Source organism: Peromyscus eremicus, chromosome 8a (assembly GCF_949786415.1).
Source record: "Peromyscus eremicus chromosome 8a, PerEre_H2_v1, whole genome shotgun sequence".
Taxonomy (NCBI): Eukaryota; Metazoa; Chordata; class Mammalia; order Rodentia; family Cricetidae; genus Peromyscus; species Peromyscus eremicus.
The window spans coordinates 79,934,052-79,942,816 of NC_081423.1; the positions used below are offsets into that span (position 1 = coordinate 79,934,052).

The following is an 8,765-nucleotide window of genomic DNA, read 5'->3' on the forward strand; positions in this document are numbered from 1 at the left end:
TGTGTGTGTGTGTAATAGGACTGGGGAGATGGTTCAGTAGTTAAGAGCACTGGTTGCTTTTCCAGAGGACCCAAGTTTGATTCCTAGCAGCCACATAGTGACTTACAGTCATCTGCAACTCCAGTTCCAGGAGATCAGATGCCCTCCTCTGGCTCCTGTGAACACCAGACTTACAGGTGGTGCACAGACATATATGCAGGCAAAACGCTCACACACATAAAATAAATCTTAAATAAATAGAATAAAACGTCTGGGTAGAGGTAGGAGAGATAGGTAAACACATAGGAAAGATAACTTGAGAGGCTAAGGCAGACCGATCACAAGTTCAAAACCAGTCCGGCATACAGAGAACCCCTGTCTGAACAATAAAACTAAGGAGTGAATTAAGGAATGGGGAAATTCCATCAGAAGGTCGGGAGAGGTACCGTGATGCTGGGCCATGTCTCCAGAATTTGACTTTCTTTTCAGACCATGAAGCTTGGGGTGCTAACCCCACAGCTTTCTTCTCTCTGTGGCTCTCTCCCTGCTTCTCCCTGTTAGGCAGCCCTTCTGGAAACTTTGAAGCTTTCTCCCTTCCAGATGGAGAGCCCTGGCAGAGTGGACGTCCTGGCCTGTGTGCAATGCCTCCACTCCGTCTGCCAAAGGACAGCACTAAAATCAACTTTCCTGGAAACCACTTAATGGATTTAGGAAGCGCAGCCCTCCTTTAGGGGTGACTGGAACCTTTAAATAATGGAAAGGTAGGAAAATAATTCTCAAGCCTGGCGTGGTGGTGAATGCCTTTCATCCCAGCACTTAGGAAGCAGAGGCAGGCGGATCTCTGAGTTCAAGGCCAGTCTGGTCTACAGAGTGAGTTCCAGAACAGCTAGGGTCACACAGAGAAACCCTGTCAAAAACAAAACAAAAGAGTAAAAGAAAAGAAAAATAAATAAAAGAGGAAATAATTCTTAGCATTCTCGGTAGAGGGACCCACAAGCATGCAACCTCCGATCGATCTCTAAAATGTCACCTCAGGATGGCAGACCACTATACCAGTCTTCTTTGAATCTCAGATGACTCCAAGTGTGTTGAGCACCTGTCTAGGCGGCAGCACACATCTATCTCACATTTTGCACAGGACAAATAGCGGAACGGACACACTAAGTCAGGAAGCAGAGGACAGCTGATTTTCTATTGAATCCACAGGACTTAATTTGGCAACATAAAAAAAGAACAATATTATAAAGTCCAGAAAGCCAAGACTATCACTGTGGTCCGTGAGTAACTCGTGGAGGGAAAGAATGGAATTTAGGGTTGGGTTGGGAGACCTGAGTTATGTCCCTAGATAGGGCCCTGAGTCACTGTGTTACTTCCTGGTCCCATGTTCCCTCCCCCCTCTCCTGCACGATTTCTTTTTTTGGATAAAGTTAAGCACAATTGTTTCAATTATTTAAAGAAATCTGAAAACTATCAAGCCCCTTGTAGCAATGTGGGATGGGTTTGTTCAGTTTATAACCACTAGTATATAGCAGTCTCAAGGACTGTAAACTTCATGTGTGTTGTTGGGGTCCCCAGATAGGAATGAAGTGACTAGGTAGTCTGTTTCCTCTTCTCTGGCGTTTCCTGTTTGAGATGACCCAGCCGTGTGGCTAACACAGAAGCCTGGAGAGATAGTCTGAGAGATATAACTGAGAAGCACCCAGCTAGGACAGCCAGTGAGTCAGGCTCCAGGACTCGATACCAACCTCCCCCAATCCTGCCAGGAAAATTCTGGGGCGAGACAGCCATGACAGGAGCCAAGGGGCGGGCCCGTCAGCTGCCTACCCTGCAGCCTCTGCCTTGCGGTTTCACCCTGGGCTGCCCTGCAGCTGTAACGTGTCTGCTGACACGCAAGCCCTGATCGCTCTGCCCCTCCCCCCCTCCAGACCTTCACTTGTCTAGGAATCTTCAGAAGTGAATGTAGGAGAGATGGGACGAGAGGGAAAGGGAAGGGCAGAGCTGGGCGGGAATGTGGCAGTTCGGGGAAACAGGGGCAGAAGAAAAGAAGGTTTTCATGGAGGCGTGAGTGGGAAGTAGAAATTTAACTCACCTTCCTGAAAACCAAGATAAAGGGCAGAAGAACAGCATGCTTAGGCTGCTCTAGTGATGAGATGTAACTGAGGGGCCGCTGAGCAACCAGCAGCATTAGCCTCAAAACTGTAAGACTGAAGAATAAAATGGCAAAGGGGACTCTGTGCTCCTGCAAACCCATCTATTATAACACCAAGATTCCTCATCTGCAATAGGTTCAAAATTCTCCTCCAGCACTTAAATAACCCCAGTCATCTGCGTTATACCAGTCACACGATCCATATGCTATCACTCAGTGAGGTCAGTTTTGCAATCCCCATTTCACCAAAGGGTATGGGGCCACAGCAGGTTTAAGCAATTTGCTCACAGAATTTGGAAATCATACAACAAGGTCTGTATCAGTTGCCAGAACCCCCATGGATTCCACCATGCTAAGCTGCATTTGAGCTGAGATCAGATCAAATGGTGTCAAAATAGTGGAGGCTTTTTAAGACTGCTTTTTAAGCTCAGTAAAGAGCAGACGAGGTGATGAGCACTAAATAGAGAGCTCTGTACTTCCCAACGCAGAGCTGTAAAAGTCCTGAATTGCACAGGTCTTGCGATCTGAGATGCCAGTGCAGCCCTGGTACCCTCTAGTGGAAGTTTCCTGCATTAGCACACATCCACAGCTACTGGAGAGCATCTCAAAAAAATAAAATAAAATAAAATAAAAATGCAGCAGTGTTGGGAGTTTCCTGCATTAGCACACATCCACAGCTACTGGAGAGTGTCTCAAAAAAAAAAAAAAAAATGCAGCCGTGTTGGGGAAAGCATGTTGGGATGATGGAGGTCTATGGGTGTGGAGGAGGGGGTACAGGTTAGAGAAAATGTGTGCCAGATTCACATGAGACCCACAAGAGTCTCGTACATGCTGGTACATGCTCCGGGGATCCAGTCTTTGTGTGGCGTTACAAATAGGAAGGAGATCCACGTCACTTGGGAATCTGGACTTTTAGGATTCATGAGAAAGACGGTTTTTTCCCCTTTTACTGAGGACAAGTTTGTGATCAGAGGTGCAAAGTGACTTGTGTAAGGTCACAGGACAAATGGAGGCCAGCAGCAGTGGGGCCATGTTTCCTTTGTCCTTAGAGAGCTTTCTCACTGGGTCACACTTTACCCATAACTTCAGCATATAAAGACATGAAACTTGGCCGGGCGGTGGTGGCGCACGCCTTTAATCCCAGCACTTGGGAGGCAGAGCCAGGTGGATCTCTGTGAGTTCGAGGCCAGCCTGGGCTACCAAGTGAGTTCCAGGAAAAGGCGCAAAGCTGCACAGAGAAACCCTGTCTCGAAAAACCAAAAAAAAAAAAAAAAAAAAAAAAAAAGACATGAAACTTGGAGATACAAGAGGGACAGTTTTTACCTTCATCTGTCCACAAGCCATGAACTTTCCACTCTTTCATTCAGTGCCTATTATTGCCAAACCCTGGTTTAGGCCTTTCCAGCCTGTGGACCCTGGGAAGGGAGGGAGCTCCCAGGCTCCTGGAATCCCTGTGCCCACAGCTGGAAGGGAATATCTGGAGTTTCCTCCTCACATTCCCAAGCACTAAGGCACTAAGATTTATTGCTCTTTCCCTCCCCTTCCCCCTCCCCCTAGAAGTAATCCCTGAGAATGGAAGTGGGTTAGAAACAGATTACTCTGATCCAAAGGCTTTGCCCTCTCCTCCCTAGTGTGGGGTGGGGTGGAGGTAGGGAGTCACAAATAGCCTGAAATTCCCTTTTAGGATTATTGTTCATTTAGCCAGCTGGGAGAAAGTGGAGCAAGGAGAAAGAAGCGAGGGATTAATTCTAGACCTCACTCTCTCCAGCAGCAGTTTGCATGAGTTTCTTCCCTGGCTGAGCCAGGATGAATAATATCTCTCCCCAAACATGCCTTCAGAAGGAGGAATCTGGGGCAAGCACAAAGGCCGAGGCTCCGTCTCCAGCAGCAGAGGAAAGTGGAAGAATAGATGAAAAAGAGAGAAAGCCTTGAGAAGAGCTCTGCAGCGCGGACATAAGGAATCACTCTGGGCCGTGGAAACTTCCTGTGCTTCTGTGGTTTAGCTTCAGCAGAGATGAGCGCTGCATGTTAGAGCTCCCTGAGGAGCCAGCTCATCTCTTGGTCTGGAGATTTCTTGTTTAGGGGCACTGCACTGGGTTGGTCTCCAGGACCGGGTGTCCCTCTGCTGTGTCCAGCGTAAGGGCCAGCGACACTCCTTAGCACCCTACGAGGCTCCCCATACAGATCCTTTTCCAGGATATCAGCAGGCTGCAGGCTGGAGCCCAAAGTAACCAGAGCGGAACTTGTTTGATTTTAATGAATTAATAATTCTGTAATTTAAGTATTGGATTACCACCTTCGTATAGATGAGAATCAGTGGTGACCAAGAAGCATTATCGAATTCCTAAGCACTTGTCAGGGTCACAGGGAGTTACCCTGCGTGACAAAGTAGCACTGCTAATTTTGTTAGCTAAAATTACTTGAGAGTATTTGCTAGGAGTCACCATTCTTGTTTACTCTCTGGCACCTGGCCTGGATAAGTCACTCCTCTCTTCTCCGTGCTCCCACCTTATGTCAGAGAAGCATGATGTAAATGCTAGCCAAGCCTATTATTACTTATAATAATCCATGTATCCATGTTCCTGGTTTTTTTCCCCCCTTGGTTTTTTGAGACAGGGTTTCTCTGTGTAGCTTTGTGCCTGTCCTGGAATTCACTCTGTAGCCCAGGCTGGCCTCGAACTCACAGAGATCCACCTGGCTCTGCCTCCTGAGTGCTGGGATTAAAGGCGTGCGCCACCACCGCCCGGGTGAAAAATGTTCCTGTTCAAATCAGTTGTGCTCTTCTAGATGTAGGTCACTCAGAGAAATTTTAGAACTTCCAATCTTTAAAAAACAAAGCCGGAGCTGGGCATTTGTGGCATATGCCTTTGATCCCAGCACTCGGGAGGCAGAGGCAGGTAGATCTCTGAGTTTGAGGCCAGCCTGGTCTACAGAGAGAGCTCCAGAAAAGCCAGGGCTTCACTGAGGGTGAGCCAGCAGGTTGGGTGCTGGGAATACGGGTCCTTTTCAAGATAAGCCGTTGCTCCTAATCAATACCCAGCTTTTATTATAGGCTCAGGGGATTCAAACTCAGGTCCTCGTGTTTGTAGTAAGAACTCTTACCTACTGACCCGTCACTTCAGCCCTCATACTTTGTTCCCCCTTAAGACATGGTCTCATATAGCCCCAAATCACTATGTAGCCAGGATGACCTTAAATTTCTGATCTCTCTGATGTCACTTACTAAGTGCTGGGACTACAGGTGTGTGTCACCACATCTAGTTTATACAGTGCTGGGGACAGGACCCCAGGCTTACTGCACGCTCCACTAGCACTCTTCTATCTGGCCTAAACCCCCAGCCCACAGGTTTCTTTTATTTTTTGATGTATGTGAGTGCTCTATCTGCATGCACACCTTTATTCCAGAAGAGGGTATCAGATCTCACTATAGATTGTTGTGAGTCACGATGTGATTGTTGAAGATTGAACTCAAGACCTCTGGAAGAGCAGACAGTGCTCTTAACTGCTGAGCAGTCTCTCCAGCCCCCATATGCTTTCTTCTTTTTTAAAAAAATACTTTATTTATTTTTATTTTATGTGTATTGGTGTTTTGCCTGTGTGAGAATATCAAGTGCTCTGGAACTGGAGTTACGGACAGTTGTGTACTGCCATGTAAGTGCTGGGAATTGAACCCGGGTCCTCTGGAAGAGCAGTCAGTGGTCTTTTTTTTTTTTTTTTTTTTTTTTTTTTTTGGAGCTGAGGATCGAACCCAGAGCTTTGTGCTTGCTAGGCGAGTGCTCTACCACTGAGCTAAATCCCCAGCCCTGCAGTCAGTGCTCTTAACCCCTGAGCCATCTCTCCTGCCTCTGTTTCCTTTTTTCTGTTCTTAAGGAAATGATAAAGACTTGGTTTACCAGCTTTTTAAAACCAAAACGTGCTGGTACCTATTTATTTATTTTGTTGTTTTATTTATTGTGGGAGGAAGGTGTGAGACAGGGTTTCTCTGTGTATCCCTGGCTGTCCTGGAACTTGCTCTATAGACCAGGCTGGCCTCGAACTCAGAGATCCACTTGCCTTTGCCTCCTCCTGAGTGCTGGGATTAAAGGTTTGAGCCTCCGCTGTCCAACCCAACAGTACAGATTTAAACAATTACAGAACTGATGAAGTTGACAGCATTTGTGCACAGAACTGGAGAAAAGAAAAAGAACGAAAGAAAGAAAGAGAGAGAGAAATATAAGAAATATTTCTGTAGAAAGCTCCTCCTGGCGATAAAAACATGGAACACTTCACAAATTTGCATGTCATCCTGAGCAGGGACCATGCTAGTCTTCTCCATATCATTCCAATTTTAATGTATGTGCTGCTGAAGAGAACAGGACGCAAAATCCTTTCATCTTGCATTCTGAGAAATGCAAAGTATTAGTGTTGGCGGATTAAGACACATCCTCTAGTGTAACATCCTCAGCACACAGCTGGCAATCAGCTTTGGACTTAATGAGGAAGAAGGATAATACAGATTTTCCAAAACAGCTAATCAAAAGCAACATGATCACCTTTAATGAACTAAACCATATTGACTACTCTTATTCATCCAGGCTGATATGGAATCAGTTTGCAGTATCTGAGAAACTGACCAGAGGTCAGGCAGAAATGACTTCGGATGTGTTTTACCTACTCCATGTGGCCAAAATAAAACGTGACCAAAGAACAGAGTCTGAGAAAGATTATAACAATATTCTGGAGTAATCAGTAGCCATTCATCCATATAGGTTTTCTTACTTCATCTGGAGCAACAAATTAAAAAAATTCGTGTTTTATTTTATAATGAATAGAGTAGGTAAACAGGAGTCTGTAAAGGAGTATGAGATGTCTATGGCCAGGCACGATGGAGCACACCATCAATCTCAGCACTCAGGAGGCAGAAGCAGGGGGATCTCTGTGAGTTTTAGGTCAGCCAGGTGTAAAGAGCTCCAGACCAGCCAGAACTACACAGTGAGACCCTGTCTCAAAAACAAAACAAAACACTAATAATAATAGTAAGTAAAAGAGTCAGGCAGTGGTGTCGCACACCTTTAATTCCAGCATTCAGGAGGCAGAGACAGATGAATCTCTGAGTTTGAGGCCAGCCTGGTCTACAGAGTGAGTTCTAGGACAGTCAAGCCTACACAGAGAAACCCTGTCTCAAAAAAAAAAAAAAAAAAAAGTGAAAGAAATAATGAAATAATAGATATCTCTCATTTAAATGCTTATTAATATACATATTATTTAGTTGACATACCTATAGTACCTAGTTTCATGTCTCTATTAGTGTGTCTCATAGTATAGGTTCAGTGCTAAGGCTAGAAATTTGGGGAAATTCTTAGCCTTGAAAAAGTTTCAAGTTCCAGACAGGGTACCACAGAGAAACAAACAAAACCAACAACAACAAAAAAGAAGTTTCAAAGGGTGATCATGGTAGGGTATGCCTGTAATCCTAGCACTTGGTACAAAGTAGAAGCAGAAAGATAAGGTGTGGTTCATAGTCATCCTCAGCTACATAATGAGTTCAAGAAAATTCCATAGACTTAGAAGTTAAGATTTGAAACAATACATAAGATTTCCAAACTTGTATGGAATCTCTCAGTCCCTCTGATAACAGCTCTTAGCACTTTAAGCTATCAGCAAGTCTACTTCAAATTGGAAGCTCTTATGTGCACAGACCATAACTCCTAATCTATTGCAAAATAATGTAGATGAGTGCTCAATTAATAGTAATCTACAGAATATGAAAACCAAAATTATGAATAGTATTTGCTCTTCAGAAGTGTTTATAGTCCTGGATGTTTAGGAGAACCTGAACTCAATTAATAGTAATCTACAGAACAGAAAACCAAAATTATGGATAGTATTTGCTCTTCAGAAGTGTTTATGGTCCTGGATGTTCAGGAGAACCGGACTCCCATCACGATTCCCTTAGCCATTGAATGTGGAGCAGTTTTGGAGTTGTTTACACTCCATGGACCCGACTTTCAAGTCTGCCAGTTATTAATTGTCTAAACTTAAATTACATATTTAGTATCTCTGGCCCAACCATATGTGTGAAACAGAATATTTTTTTTTTTTTTTTTTGTAGTGAGGATTACGTTGATATAACAAAAAAAAAAAAAAAAAAAAAAAAGCTTTTCAATCCAAGTGTCGTTTGCTTTTCAATAACCACAGTAGTTAGTTTCCTTAATGGAACAGGAAGAAAGAATTTTCACGTAGAAAACCACAGGGTTTTAAGGTTGTACAGCATTTTGCAGTCAGATACACACCCAGAGCTATCATTTTCGCTCTAAATACCACTAGTGTATTCCAAGTAACGAAAGAAAACACTAGTCTCAAAGTCCTCTGATTTCAGAGGGAAACAGTTTTTCATTTTTTAACCGAATGTAAACAAGGTGTAACAATGTGCTAAGCAACCAGGAATGCAGCAACCCGGTGCCCCACAGACAGCCTCATACGCAGGCGCAGCTGGTTCTCCACCGGTCTCCGGCAGGCGCGTGACAACCGTGCGGTTTACCCTACTTCCAAAGTGACCTCACTGCGCACGCGCAACCGCATTGCCCGCCCCCTCCCCGTCCCTCCGCCTCCCGCCCCCCCCGCCCCGCCCCACACGAGAACGTGCGCGTTCGCGCGG

The 8,765-nt window shown here is 44.9% G+C and overlaps 1 non-coding gene across 1 annotated transcript; it reads right to left on the bottom strand.

Moving 5' to 3' along the window:
- Positions 1-6,377: 6,377 nt before the first annotated feature.
- Positions 6,378-6,481, bottom strand: LOC131918088 (U6 spliceosomal RNA). The gene has a single exon (XR_009380837.1). It is a non-coding gene; the product is annotated as a U6 spliceosomal RNA (small nuclear RNA).
- Between the last annotated feature and the right edge of the window lie 2,284 nt (positions 6,482-8,765).